General features: G+C 41.3%; 1 pseudogene; it reads left to right on the top strand.

The window, feature by feature from the left end:
* Positions 1-800: 800 nt before the first annotated feature.
* Positions 801-1,144, top strand: LOC119273710 (annotated as a pseudogene).
* The last annotated feature ends 13,576 nt before the right edge of the window (positions 1,145-14,720 follow it).

The raw sequence follows: 14,720 nt of genomic DNA, 5'->3' as shown, positions 1-14,720 counted from the left end.
TAAAAAATGCATATCAACTAGAACACAATTCTCATAGCTACATTGTCCAGGCTATTTGGGCCTAAATTAACCACATCATTTCTTGCTCATGATGTCACAGTGCCCAAATTAGTACACTCTCATAGGCAACTACATGGTTGCCAACCTCTCTACATGCCCATGCTCCTTTGGCGACTCCTAGTGTACTTCCTTCCCAGCATAGGCCAGAACATGGACAACCAAAACCATATCCAGTATTTTGGCTAGCCAATTTTTTTTGTATCTTCTGGGTTGCGCTCAAATCAAACACACCTAATATGCAACCGTGCAGATCAAGATTCTTTACCTACTATTAGCTAGGAGCATTGTGTATAAGCAAAAGGTTATGGGAGTTTCTTGGTATAACTCCTTGTCACAATGGTGTGGTTGCAAAGCTAATTCGGTATCATGTTATCTACTTAGCAGGCAACCATTTTTTTAGGGAAACTTAGCAGGCAACTTTACTCTGATTCTACAACCAATATTTGTTTCATTTTCCTTTTTAAGATCATTACTTTTTCATGCACTGCCTCTCCCCTGTCTATGCCAGAAGCAAGAATTTGTTTTATGCATTGTTTAGCATTTGCATTAATATTGTATTCCCCAGCGCCTTATGTATCCTGATTTTTGACATCGATTGCTGGTAAATCAAAACTGGTGTATAGATTGTTGCTTTGTCACTATGGCCACAAGGTTATGATTTGGTAAATTGAAATGTTATTCACATTGTCAATTGACTAATATGTGCTGCTTGTTACATTGCTACAGAGAAACCAACAACAATGGTGATCCCTCCACCAGACAGAGCAGCTAGAATCGTCGGTTTTCTCAAGCCGTGCCTTTTGAGGATGCAATCTCGAACAAGTATGTGACCGCCCAGGTGATCCATACCCCAACAGCAATCGTCGCGTGTTCTGCGAGCTCACATGAGAAGCTGCTGAGACCGAACTTGGAGTCGACCCACGACGTCTCTGCCACCGCAAAGATTGGGAAGTTGCTGGGCAAGTGCCTGCTGCTCAAGGGGATACCTGTCGTGTCCATCCACATGAAGAGAGAGCTGAAGTACCATGGGAAAGTCAAGGCTGTTATAGATTCTGTCAGAGAAGCTGGTGTCAAACTGTTGTGATGGTGAAAACATAGAGCTCGGCTTAGCATTTGCGTAGTCTTAGCTGTATTTCTGTTGTTTGGACTGATTCATAGCAACTTTTGTGTTTATGAATTCGACGCTAAACGAACGTTGTCCAGTACCCCAGGGTCAATAAAAGGACTGTGTTGTAGGGAATCAGCCTAATAATATGGTGTAGCACCTGGATAAACAACCTGATAATGTGTTGTAGCACTTGGATCAACAGCCTGATAATCTGTTGTAGCACTTGCATTGGAGAATCTTCTTGATCATTCCTTTTCTCTTTGAGAACTGATTGTTGTTTTTCTGGCAAATTGTTTACTGTTAATGGATGCTAAACCTTAAGATCGTGTTTCTTTTAGGAGATATACGTACATCTATATCTATATCGATATCTATATTGGTGATATGTCACATAAAATCATTAGTGCTTCTGTGCGGGCAGCCTGTTTTTAAATTTCGTTTTTATCTTTCTTTTTCTTTTCCGTGTTCATTGTTTTCTCCTTTAAATAATTTGGTACTTCAAAAAATTTCATGAATTAAAAAAGAGAATTTCTAAATAAAATGTTCAATAAATCATAAAATGTTAGTGGATTTAAAAAAGTTCATAATTGTTTTTACAATGTTTGCATATTCAAAAAATGTTCTCAATTTTGAAAACAAATGTTATCTGTGATGTAGCAAAATATTGTCATGGCCTTTGTTGACTATAATTTTTTTTCCCGGTGCAACGCACGGGCCCTTTTGCTAGTCTCCTGCCTATAAATAGATGCTCAAGCAAATGCATCGAGGCAACGCACGGCCAGAGAGGGAAGGCGAATCCATGCAGCCATCCATCCATTACACGCAGCACCCCATCCATCCATAACTCACACACCCGAGGCCGTACGGCGGCAGCCAACCCTGGCGGCAGCGCCAAGGAGGTGAAGACGTGCCCACGGCAGAAGCGTTCTGGAGATACGCTCGCCGGACAACCCTGTTCCGTGGGTGTGCGTGCCCTAAGGAGGAGAGACACGCGCCCGTGCGGCAACGTCGATGGAGCTGGCATCTAGCCGGAGGAGACGTACATAAAAGACGCTGCTGCGGCAGCGTCGAGACCGATCAGACGACGAGGAGTGGCGGCGGCGCCTAGGATGACGACTTGAAGCTGCACAATCCTGGCCGGTGCGTCGGGACGACGTCGACCCCCTCTTCTTGGTCTTCCTCCTATTATGTGTTGTTTCATTGCCATTGTTTTACTAGGGTTCATGCGAGACCTGAGGGCCGGCCAGACGCAGATACTTGGAGGCGGCCGCCGGGAGCGTAGCAGAGAAAGGTGGCGATCGGAACGAGAGACCTTGTCATGGACGATGACGTTGGCCGGTCGGAGCTCGCCGACGATGTAGCCCAACACTGGCTACGTCCACACGCCACCATCCTCGTTGACAACGCCGACTCTCAACCTCTTGGCCGTGCCGGACGCTGATGACCCGGAGATCATCCACGACACAACCCACCACCGGCTACGTCTACGCTCCATCATCCCCGTCAAAGACGCCCAGCCCATGCATGTCTACGCCGGAGTTGTTGCACGCACGCGGCCACCTCACCAACATCATCCACGTGCGCCACCTTCTATCTTGTTGCAGCTGGAGCACGCCACGACGCCGCCGACCGTCGATGTCATCAAGCCGGTGCCATGTAGGTGGACGGCACGGTGGTCACCATCACCGCTCACGCCCCTTCATCATGATGGTGCCGCGGAAGACGACGACATCGAGCACGCCACGACGCCCGCCCACCGTCGATGTCTGCAAGCCAGCGCCATGGAGGTCGATTGCACGGGGCTCAGACATCATGCAGCCCGTCGTCTACTTCGTCACGCCGGAGGGATGCCGCTCAAGATGGTGACCCAGAGCCCGTCGTCGCACACCGTTCATCAACTTCATCAAGCCAGCATCGGGAACAACAACGACATGGAGCCACGACGGTGAGGAGAACACAACCCATGCAGCGGACATGCCCGCGGCAGCAGCAACACACACGCCCAGGAGCAGAGACCACGCTTCACATGCCAAGAGGGACCGGAGGGATCCAGGTGGGACGCAACCTAAGAGACGACGGCGCACCCGCGGCCACGTTATCGCAGACCGTGCACCATATGTGATGGCAGCACCAGGCGCCGGCCACGGCGGCGGCCTGCCCACGGCGAGCATGCAGGGGGCCAAGGAGATGAAGAAACGGGATCTGACCAAGCCCTGCTAACTAATTTTATTTGTTACTATGTTTTTCATCTATCAAGTGCTACACGAGAAGAACAACCAGGGAGAAGACCAAGAGAAGATGCGCCCCTGGCGACAGCATCGGCAAGATTGGGACCAAGATGGCAGCCAGCTGGGAGAGACGTGCCGACGGGGGCGGCGCGTACGGCGGCTCACTGGCGACTGTCCAAGTTCACATGTGAGAAGACCAGCGAGAGGACACGGCGGCAGGAGCGACACCCATCCAAGCTGGATGACCGCGATGGCAACACAAAGAGGCCGTTGCGTTTCAAGTCAAGCTACCTCTTTAGAGGGCTTGAAGACATCTTGAGATGCATGGCACATAAGAACCAGGGTCACACAAGATCCCAAGGCCACCGGCGAGGCACACAGACCGGTGACAACGACTACATAGAAACGAAGCTGATATTTCCACAGGGTCTTTGATGAACAGGTCATGAAGTTCAGGTTGCAACGCACAGTTCCTCGACGCACAGATTGCGATGAGCGGGGTCACGGTGAACAGGTTCATCGGGAAGGAGACATAGGCGTACAGGTTTTGCACCACGCTTTTGGAGCAGTGGCGGTGCCAGGATTCAAACCTTGTGATGTCAAGCTTTACTAATAATTTTTTTACAAACAATTTAAAAAGAACCAGAAAGATCATACTTTATTACAAAAGTACAAAACATATTTATGGCAGCAGCTCTCCGCGATCATGCATACTTTGATATGTATGCATAATAGCATCAGTACTAATAGACTGGAATACATCGGTTTCAACATAAGTAATGAGACAATGATACAAGAAGTCATCGCCTATTCTATTACGCAAATCAGACTTGATATATTTCATTGCAGAAAATGCTCTCTCAACTGTTGCCGTTGCAACTGGCAAAATCAATGCTAGCTTCACCAAAAGAAACACTAGAGGAAAACTAGCATACTTCTTTGTTTCAACTAGTTTTCTGCAAAGATCACTAACCCCTTTTAAATTGGAGAGTCTTGTATCATCACGAACATTTTCAAGGAAGTTGTCAAGTTGGACGCTAAGATCTTCAATCTTGCTTTCACTTTCAAAATCATCAGGATACAAACGAGCCATTGCTAATACTTTGTCCTTATCAAAGTTAGAGAACGAATCAGAAGGATCCAAACAAGCCATGCCAAGAAGCAATGTTGTGCTGCTCTCACTAAAGCGGTCATCAAGGTCTACATGTAATAGATCGATAACATCATACATTACACTTTGGTAGTAATCCTTATTCGATATGCCATCAATCTGAGATTTACGCTTTGATTTTGATCCTCGAGGAATATGCATATCATTCATATCTGGAAGTTCAATATCATGTTCGAGGCAAAAATGAGTAATCTTTGTAAACATACCTTCCCAACCTTGGTTTCTCATTTCCTGTAGCCTTCTTTTTGTTTTACAAAGATATGACACAGCATTCACAATATCTTGATCCTTCCTTTGCAAAGCCAGATTCAAATCATTAGTAATCCCGAGTAAAACCTTCATCAAGTGCATCATGAAAACAAAGTCAAATGTTTGAATAGCATCAATAACTCCTTTTGCTTTAAGCCTATCTAGAGCTTTGCTGGCATTTTGTGCATTATCATCAACAGCTTCAATTACAGAGGGGAACATAACAATCATATTCAGTAGAGAACTGAAATGAGAACGCCAACGAGTATCACCGGCTCTTTTAAGTCCAAGTTCTTGATTCAAACCTCTCCCAGTTTCAAGTTCACCATTTTGTAGTGCATTATGAACTCTTTTTGCTTGCTTTTCTCTAAGCATATCCCTGTTCTTAAAAGAATTTCCCACAGTGGACAGAACAACACTCATCCACTCAAAAAGCCATACCACATCTTCATGGTTTTTTGCAACTGCAACTAGTGTCAACTGAAGTTGATGAGCAAAACAGTGGATGCTGTGAGCTGACCTGGAATCTTCCATTACTAATGTTTTCAAACCATTCAAGTGTCCTTGCATATTACTAGCTCCATCATATCCTTGGCCACGAATCCAAGAAGGGCTAAGGTTATGATGTTTAAGCACGGCATAAATAGCTTCCTGAAGAGCAAGAGAAGTTGTTTGAGTAACATGAGAAAGTCCAATAACATGCTCCACTGAAAACCCCCTTTTATCAACATATCTTATAGCAAGAGCCATTTGTTCCTTGTGCGATACATCACGAGATCCATCAACTAGTATAGCAAAGTATTCATCTCCAAGATCATCTATGATTGCCTTTACTGTTTCTATAGCACAAGCTTCCACAATATCTTTCTGGATTGTAGAAGAAACCAACTTTAAATTCTTAGGAGCATTCTTCAAAGCAACAGCAGCCACATCTGGACAACGTGCAACATACCACTCATAAAAAGTTAGGAAATTACCCTTCCTCAAAGAAGTCTCACTTTCATCGTGACCTCAAAACAGCAAGCCCAGAATAAGAAGCAACCTTGCAATATCTATTGATGCAATTAACCGAGTTTTGTACTCTATCTTGGATTTTTTTGTTTGCTTGCGTACATTAGCTGCAATTGATTGATTCTGGTTCATAAGGTCATCACGTCGCTTCATATTCTGATTATGAGTACTCGAAGGACCGCCAACGTGGACATCCAATCTCTTTAGGTTATTCCAATTTCTCCAGCCCTTAGATGAAAATACATCTCCACCACCTCGTCCTATACTATCATTTTGAAACAAGTAGCAGACAAGACAAAATGCAGCATCTTCCTTTATACTATACTCCAACCAAGGCTTGTATGTCTTGAACCATTCTTTGTTAAAACGACGTTGAATTCCACTGAAATCAGTTTGACGGAAAACATGTCCATCAGGTTGGCATGGGCCCCTTAGGAGGTAAGCTCTTCGCACATCATCACGAACTTTGGCAGTTTTGTATTGGGAAATTGGCTTACGGCCGGTCTGCAGGATCCGGCGGAAGATTGGATATATCAACATGTTCTTCTTCTTCTTCTTCAGTTGAGTGTGGTCTTGCATTGCTGTTAATTAGTACCCATTCCAAAGCAGCTCTAGCATCAATAGGTGTTTGTTCGTTTTCATTTTCCAGTGGTTGCCTTGAAGAATTTGCTACATCTGATTCAGACCGCCACTTTTTTATGAATTTATCCATTTACTGACCTGACAACCTGACAAAAAAATGATAGTGCTATGAAAAATGAGATCCAATTATTATTTTTATGGAAGTTTTGCTTTCATCTGTTCTGGATTTAACAAGATCCATTTTTCTTAATGAAGATTGAAGAGCAATCTAGAATATCATAGTTCCTACACAGCTCGTAAAAGATAATAATTAGAAGAGAAAAAAAACTTACAAACTGGAGGGGTTCTCGTTCTGGTGTTGGATGTGATGCCAATCACAATCAGTACAGGTATAGCGACGGACGCCGGCGTCAACAGGAACGGTGTGTCACTCGCTCCTCACGGCTAAGATCGCTGAAGCCTGATGGAGAGCATGACGATTGGCGAAGCTGCGGCGGCCGGCGGCTGTGCACGGACAAAGGTCATGGAGGCTGTGGAGGACCGAAGGAGGAGATGGAATCAAAGTCGAACCGTCAAAGAGAAGATCACGGGATCCAGCCCAGGCTTACACGTTCGCAACCACAGGCACTAATGCAATCGGGCCGTCCAAAGCTCCCATTGATTTTTTTTAGCCCAGTCAAATGTCACAGAAAGCTAATACGGCTGGGCCTTTATGTAGTCATATATTACCTGGGGTAGTTAACTTACCGATTTCCTGTGTAGTCGCTTGACTACATGGCCACAACGTGGCTTCGCCTCTTATTGTCTACACGCTATAGCGTGCTATTAGCAAAGCTATAGAGTTTTATTTTTGTCAGTGTTATATTCCCGTATACTGAAACCAAAGGATAATACAAAAATATAGGCTACTACATAGTACATACTACTCATCCTTCCCTCCTACCACCGTTTATGAAATGTTCACATCCGAAAAATATGTATACCAGATGCGGAGACTAACACTGAGAACAAAGAGAAAAATAGGACTCTGAATGCAAGCCACAATCAATTAGTACTCTACCACCTCAGTCCAGAAGGACAACACTTGTCCAATTCTACGCACTAGGCTTACTAATTCATTCCTAGTGGCAGGATATATATGTACGCTATGCACCTCACGAGATCTAAATGTTGTGCTTCTGAATTAATCTTGTTTTTACATTTGGTTTCGTTTCAGTGAAATTGATCCCTAATTATCTTTTTTTGCGCATCAATCCATGATGATAGAAAAAGAAATAATTTTTTATCAGGCCAGCTAGAAAGATATGTTGGCAGCTGGCATATATATGTTCTTTTTCTTCCGAAGAGCAACTGGAATGTTAGATATGAACAATAGCAGACAGGTATAGCGTACATCAGCGGCGAAGCTATGTTGAGAGGGCTTAGATTAGAATCGTGCACAATAGCATACAGAGCCAAACACTAAACTAATGATTTGTGTTTATCCCCCAGTGATTTTCGGCTAGCTCCACCAGTGGTGCAATACCTTCAGAGCGGTACATTCTTACATACCTAAAACTAATGGAGAATCAAAGAGAAGCAGCACATGATTAATTGATTATATTTTGCGGGTGGGTAATGTCGGCACCCACACTTCCACTGGTGCAGATAGAGAGGGTGAACCACTAGGCACTAGAAAATGTGGCAGATGGGCAGATATATCCATTCCATGCCCTGCCTGTCTGGAATCTCTGCTCAGCTCTGGACACAATGATAAGAACTAGTAGTACCAATCAGTTGAAGATGCCAAGCAAGCATGCCCACGTTTCTCAACCAAAAAAAGAGAACAATAATATGTATGGAGCCTGCTTCAATATAGATCAAACTGTACTTTGGATCCATCATTCCATTGTGTAGCCAGTTGGGGACACATACAGACAGCGAGTGCTCCTGCAAGGACCACGCACCATGTGATGTGAGCCCGCCCTTGCACTTGTTTGTGATCATTCAGCTCCATGTGCCAGCAAACCAACCATCCGAAACTAGAACAGATGATGGCAGACTGGAACATTATCAATCCCATCTCACCTTAAGCACACATCTACAGATGTCCACTCACACTCACGTGCAGCGAGACACTAACTGACAAGACGAAAAAGGGGTTAAAATGAAGAGGATGTATTATCAGTTTAATTAGTGTGTCTTCCCAAATTAAGCTACTACTCAAAAGCAATGGTTTTCTCAAGGATCAGCCAGTTGGGCTGACATTTTAACCTTTTTGCTGCTTTCATGGACATAAAAAGATACATTTCAGTAACAAATAGTAACACTTTGCAAGGGTTTTCATTTTTTACATAGCCACTTTGCAAGTTTGCATGCGTCAGCTTTTTTGAGGTTTATGCAGGCGTCTGCACGAGTCCGCGAATAACTCGCCCGCAAAGACGGTCCTCCTGATGGAATAAGTGAACTGAGCAGCCGAGTGGCCCATATATCTTGGGGGCTCCTCGACCTACGTGCCAAAAAACGGGGAAGCACGCACACCCCGTCCCCCGCGCGCCATCATGAGACCGCAAATGTGCGGGGCGGGAAGACCCTTTCTTTCTTTAAGTATTCTTTCATCTGTTTTCAGTTTTTATTTTTTTTAAATAAACAGGATTTCAAAACAGTTGTGAGTTGTAAAATAATAATCATGAATTCAATTTTTTAATGATTTTAAAACATGTTAGAGAAATGATAATGGCAACGGATTAAAAAAATTCATGATTTCAAAAAAATGTTGGTCTATTCAAAAAATGTGCACAATTTTTCTCAAAAGATAATAATGAATTTTTAGGAATTATCAAAATATTAAATAAAGTACGCGATTTCAACAAAATATCCGTGGAACTCATTAAAATGTGCAAGATGTTTTTATCACAAATTTACAAAAAAATACTCAAGATTTAAAAATTATTCACGATTTTGCAAGTAATGTCCGTGAATTTAAAATATGTACATAATTCCAATAAACTTTTCATGAATTTGAATTTTTTTAGTGATTTCAAAAACAGTTCAATTTAAAAAATCCCAAACTTAATTTTTCTTTACAATTTAAAAATGTTCGTGAATCAAATAATGTTCATGATATACATAAATTATCACGTATTTGACAAAGATGTTCATGAATTAATAAAAATGTCTGCAATTTGAAAAAATATAGAACCTTTTTTAATTCTATGAAAACATTTAAATTAAAAAAGGTTGTAACTTCAATTTGATAAATATTCATCCGATACGAAAAATGGTTCCCCAATTTCGTAAAATTTTCACGAAATTTCGAAAGAAAAAGACCAAAAAGAAGAACAAAACATAAAAAGACGATATGAAAAAGATAACGGAAAAAAGAAAAGTTGAAAATAAGAGAAATAAATAACATTAAGAAATAAATTTCGGTTTGGGAAGGATTTAGAATATTCTCCAAACCGGATATGAGCTAGTAGGCCGGCCCAACATGTATGGACGGGGTGCCGAGGGCAAGGGGTATGCGCGTGAAATTGGAGACATCAATTATATTACTGTATATAGCAAAAGGGCCTGTGCGTTGTAACGGGAGAAAAAAAATAATAATCTCCAATGGCTATGAGTCACACTTTGCTGCATCACCGACAAACTCTATCACTCTCAATTTCGTGAAATCGTGAACATCTTTTTAAATTCGTGAACATTTTCAAGTTCATTAACACTCTTACAATTTTCGAACATTTCTAAAATCAATGACATTTTTTGATTTCACTAATAATGTATACTATTTGCAAACATTTTAAAAAAACTGTGAACATTTTTTTGATAATTTTTAGAATCAGCAAATATTTACAGAATGGACGAACGTAGTTATGCAAATAGATGGAAGAATTTTCGAAATCCATGGTTTTTTTTACTTAACGAACATTTTTGGAAATGCATGGGCATTTATTAAATCAGCGAATATTTTATGAACGAATACATTTTTGCCCAAACATTTATTTTCAAAAATGATGGAGTTTTGTTTTAATAAACATTTTTTTATAAATAAGGAGGATTTTTTTATCCACAAATTTTTTATGATTTATTTCAAAAGTCATATTTGTTTTATTTTGCGAAAAAAATTAAATCCCTAATAATTTAAGTAGAAAAATTGAAAACAGAAAAGAAAACCAAAATACAACACAAATTTGAAGAATAGGCTGGCCCAAACGGGCACGCTTCATCGTCTCCCAGCTGCGGAGCACGGACAATATTGTTGGTGCCCACTGCATGGGCCGGCCCAGGCGGGGGACTCCCCTGTGTGATATTTTGCAACTTTAAGGGAAATTTCCGTGTCGAACCGCAAGTAGCAAAAGGCATCATGCGTTGCAATGAGAGAAAAAAAAATCATAATCTTCAATGGCCATCATAACATTTTGCTGCATCACCGAGATACTCTATTACTCTGAATTTCGTAAAATAATGATTTTTTTAAAATTCGTGAACATATTTGAAATAATTAACATTTTTTAAATTCATGAACACTTTTACAAATTGTCAATAATTTTCTAAAATCAAGAACATTTTTGAATTCATGAACACTTTTTACGGCGAACATTTCTAGAATGGACAAACAATGTTTTGGAAATTTATGGAACAATTTTTGAATACACTAACATTTTTTGATTTACCGAATATTGTTTTAATTTAGCAAACATTTTTCTAAATGTATAATCAAATTTTGACTTAGCAAATAGTTTTTGAATTTTTAGGTTATTTTTTCATTCTTGAAGGTGTTCTGAATTGGCATAAACTTTCAATTTCATTTACATTTTTTTAGTACAAGAGCGTTTTAGGAAATCATGAACATTTTTTCATTTCTCTATTATTCGTTTTCAAAGTTTTGAACATTTTTTTAGTACAAACATCTGTTTCATTAAATCATGTACATGTTTTGAATCAAAAAATATTGTCTGATTTATTAAAAAAATTATTTCCAAATTCTTATTTTATTAATTTTCAGAACAGTTTTTAAGTCCCACATTAAAAGCAGGAAAACCAAAAAACAGAAAAGAAAAATAAAAAATAAAAAACGAAATTCAGAAAACAGGCCGCCCGGACATGGGCTGGGCCAAGCGGGCGCGTCGTGTCTTCTCCCGCGTGCACAACGCAGTATAACAGGTCCCTACTGCAAGGGCCGGCCCAGGCGGGCGAATCCCCTGTGTGAAACATTATATATCACTTATAAATGGCATTGATGGGTAATATTTTGCAACTTTTGGGTCAATTTACATGACGTCCCGGAAAAGCAGTAGCCTCTTTATCATTGGGTATAGAGGTTAGATATACGGGGCATGTCCTAGAAGTCTATTTAGTTCTCGCTACGGCAGTTAAAGACAAAATGGTAAATCATGCCAGTTGCATCGACTGAAAACGTATGGGCTCTTTCACAATTATTTTTCTATGATTTGTTACCGGGTTTTGTTCATTTTTTAGTTTTTTTATCATTCTATGTATTTTCTTGCTGCGTATAAATTTTTAATTATTTTTATATACATTTTTAAACTCATAATTTTTTGAAAAGTCAAGAAATTCTTCAAATTCATGAACTTTATGAAATCTCGTGAAGTTTTCAAAATTCGTTAACTTTTTCCCACATTCATGAACTTTGTATTTGTTTTCAAATGCATTACCTTTTTCCAAATTTTGTAATTTTTTTGAATTCCTGCACCTTCCAAATCCATGCAATTTTCTCCAATTCATGAGTATTTTTCAACTTCGCGAGCATTTTTATATTTTGGTGAACCTTTATGGTAAAATCATTATTGTTTTCAAATTTAGGGACATATTTCAAATAAAATTTCGTTTAAATTTCTGTTTTTTCAAAACCGCAAAAGTTTATTGAAATCCATTAACTTTTAATGAATCTGTGAAAATTGTCAAATCTATGAACTTTTTTCAAATTCCTGAAGTTATTCACAAACTTTTTCCAATCCCATGAAGTTCTTTGAACCCATGAACTTTTCTCAAATTTATGAACTTTTTCAAATCCCGAAGTATTTTTCAAATTCCTGAACTTTTTTTCACATTCATTATCTTTTTTTGAATCCGTGATTTCTTTCCAACAATTTACAAGGCACCCATGAGCTTTTTCCAATTCTACGAAAACATAACTCGGATGCGTGAACTTTTTTCAAAATCCATGAACCTTCTGCAAATTGGCGATTTTTTTTAAGTTTGTGAACATAATGATAGCACTCTGCCGAAGCTATTTCTCGGCTGCAGCCAGACGTAAGTATCTCTTGCCTCTGTAGCAACGTTACTGGCCCAGCCAGGTACTGTAGCTGTCACATAAGTTACTTTTCCCTACGGTTTTCTTTATAGGTTACTCACTGTTTTGCATTAGTTTAACATGTTTTTCGTTATTTCCTTGTTTGATTTTCATTGGTTTTCCACATGTTTTTTCTTTTTTGTTTCGTTTTCTTCCTTTGTAATTGTCGGGTGCCGACCTGTTGCCCATAAACTTTCCTGCCTCATATGAGAATGAAAAACTGGAAGATTTTCTGCATCGGTGGATGAAGAATCACGAACATAAGAATTTCTGGTTTAGCATGTTCCCAGAAAGAAGATACTTTTTTTTCATTCGAGAAACGAGGAGCACGACTGAAGTGGCTATACATACAAATCCATTTACGGATCTATATGCTCCGATTGGAACTGGAAGTTCCAGAACTGGCGGCTGGTATACCACCATAATGAAATTGCCTTTTGTTTTTAGTATTCGGATATTTTGCATACACATTGTACATTTTTTTCATATATATCATGGGTTTTTATACATTTTTAACATGTTCAAACACATAATTGACATTTTTTCAAATATATATTTTGTTGTCTACTTTTTGCATATAAACTATACATATATCGTCGAGATAGCATATTGACGTCATCGTCATCACTTCTCCCTGAACAAGCATCATATCATCCCTTCCCTTCGAGCAAGCGACTCCAACTTCACCATAGACGACCATCGCCTCAACCCAGACCGAAGAGGTCGTGCAAAGTCATATGAAGCTCAATGCCAAACATTCAGCCACCCACAACGGGGACATCACAGCTCCGGTTCTGAGGTAGAGCCTCGAAGGAGAACTATGCAAGGTTGGTGTCGCAGAAGATCGCTGAACAGACCGCCTGTTGCCTATCATTGTATCCACCAAGGCCACGCTGTCGCAGCTCCGACTTCACCACAACAATCAACCCGAGACAACTATCACAACCATTGCTGCGACTCCTACATCGCCCACCGCCACCGTCGTTGCCATAGAAGCCTCGACACCATCCCTACCGTCAACCACTAGCCTCCACCGCTACAACTCCCCACATCCTCACGCATTGACTGGTCCCGTCAGCTGGTGACCACTCCAAGAATGATGCCCCAAGGAGAAGTATCATGCAAAACGCTACCATTGTCCGATCTGGATAGACCAGAGGTTTCCACCCGAGTGGTTGGTGCAGAGAGCGAGCACCATGCCTCATCAACGTCTCCAAGAAGGAAGCGGTGCCCGAAGCGTCTCGGCCAGGAGCCAAGGCAAAGCTTTCACCCGGCGTTGCTTCACTCTCTGTCTGCCCGAGCTACGGGATAGGCCGATTACATCAAGGGGCAGGTCCGTAAGCCACACATGCTCACCTTCCGTCCGCATACTCGTACCAAGACTAGCCAACATATGAGCTGGTACATTACATTCGCGTGGGTTAAAAACGACCTTGTATTCAATGAATTCTAACCTCAAAAGGTACTTTGCGTCCCGGAACATATTACCCAGCTTTGCACGGTCAGCAGCATCAGAGTCTATTGCCTGCTTCAAAAGGAGACAATCGGTCATAAAAATTACCCGGCCCATGCCAAAGCCCTCTGCAAGATTAATGGCCTTCAGGAGGGCTGCCGCCTCTGCTTGTACTACTTCAGCAACGCAAGGCAGGTACCCCGCAGCAGCGAACAACACATCACCAGCTTCATCCCTTGCGATACAGCCCCAGCCACCAATACCGTTTGTATTCAAAAAGGAGGCGTCCAGGTTCACCATCACCCAGTCTCAACCAAGCTATAGATTTGACTGACAAGGGTCAGTGTTTGCAGCCGGGATTCCCCATGTCTGAACCTATTCCGTTCCGTCCACCAACGCCACAAGAGGCAAATGACAAGCAGTTTTTTGCGGCCACTCATCGCCATGATTTTCTCAAGCACCTCCAGGGCCGTGGGTGCTTCCATCAGCGCCATTCTTTCTTCTTCCAGTTCCGCTTGTCGCCAAAAAACTTTGACATGTTTGCATCGGAAGAAGAAATGCCCGCC

The sequence above is a fragment of the Triticum dicoccoides genome, chromosome 3A (genome assembly GCF_002162155.2).
Source record: "Triticum dicoccoides isolate Atlit2015 ecotype Zavitan chromosome 3A, WEW_v2.0, whole genome shotgun sequence".
NCBI lineage: Eukaryota > Viridiplantae > Streptophyta > Magnoliopsida > Poales > Poaceae > Triticum > Triticum dicoccoides.
The sequence above is the reverse complement of the archived record's forward strand: the minus strand, read 5'-3'. Positions and strand labels throughout refer to the sequence as shown.